The sequence below is a fragment of the Dendroctonus ponderosae genome, unplaced genomic scaffold, assembly GCF_020466585.1.
Source record: "Dendroctonus ponderosae isolate FM_Combo_2020 unplaced genomic scaffold, Dpon_F_20191213v2 Dpon_F_20191213_4, whole genome shotgun sequence".
Classification (NCBI taxonomy): Eukaryota; Metazoa; Arthropoda; class Insecta; order Coleoptera; family Curculionidae; genus Dendroctonus; species Dendroctonus ponderosae.
This window is the reverse complement of record NW_026018611.1, coordinates 685,699-686,750: the sequence shown is the minus strand read 5'-3', so window position 1 is coordinate 686,750 and position 1,052 is coordinate 685,699. Positions and strand designations below refer to the sequence as shown.

General features: G+C 43.0%; 1 protein-coding gene across 2 annotated transcripts in view; it reads right to left on the bottom strand.

The window, feature by feature from the left end:
- The window catches only part of LOC109540045 (serine/threonine-protein phosphatase 6 regulatory ankyrin repeat subunit A), a gene marked incomplete at its 5' end in the record, with an annotated part of 20,364 nt that overhangs the window by 18,138 nt on the left and 1,174 nt on the right, over positions 1-1,052 (bottom strand).

Below are 1,052 nucleotides of genomic sequence, written 5' to 3'. Positions count from 1 at the left end.
ACGCTTTGGAGCGAGCCCGACGAGAAAAGGGTAAAGATCGGAATGAGAAGCAATTTTTTCGAATTCAATCGAACGAACCTTTTGCAATAAAGTGGGGCATTCAATAGCAATAGCGATAAATTGGGCAAAAACAGGCGAATGGCAAGGGAAGGAAAACGTATTCGTCTAAACAGAAGCAAACGAAACATGTTAAAATAGTAGAGACAAAACGAACTAGACTGGTCATTATTTTACTGCAAAAGGCTTGCTTGATCGATTTTTTGAACTATTCAGTAATTTCGGTTTATTTTCCTGACCGCGTGTGATTGTTGTTGTGTTCTTTTCCTTCCTGGGTTTCAGTCAAAGTGTAAAATGCAAATTTGTACATCGTTTATTTCATAACGTTTCGGCGAGACAACAGCGCCATCATCAGATTTAAAACTCACACAAACTCATAATTGGGAATTCCAATAAAAAGTTGAACGCCATAAATAACCTAACTGGTTTTCGATTAAAACGCATTTGGCGCGTTGAGCCCTAGTTTTGGATGGTCCCCGGTAGCGCGACTGCCGCATTTGACCGTTATCGACTATTCGCGGCGCTGTGCTGAGGAGAGAGAGGGCAGATGAAAGATCAGCCCTCTTGCCCCGTATACGAGGGCAGCCTGTTTAATTAGAACACCGTTTACAAATAAAAAGGTTTTATTTGGAACAAAAAAGTGGCGACTTTAATGCGTTTAGGGGTTTGCATCGAAAGCAAGCCCGTTGCGCAAACTGCCCAAAAAATCAGTGGCGTAGCAAGGAATTTCTATGTTTGCTGCATTGGCATTGACCAGCCCCATAGGGGCTACCGCCCTTAACCACACCCGCAAGCCACTGCTAACAATCAACAGGCCAACCGAAACTCAAAAGTCTCAAGAAAGCGCTTATTGCATCGTTTGGAGCTATACAGGGTGGTTTACACTTTAATCAGCCACCCTGTATAACTAAGGCACCTGAATATATTGGGGTTTGTTTGCGCAGGCAACAAATTGCGGATTTTTGGACGGTTTTAATGTCCCAAAAAAATGCGTG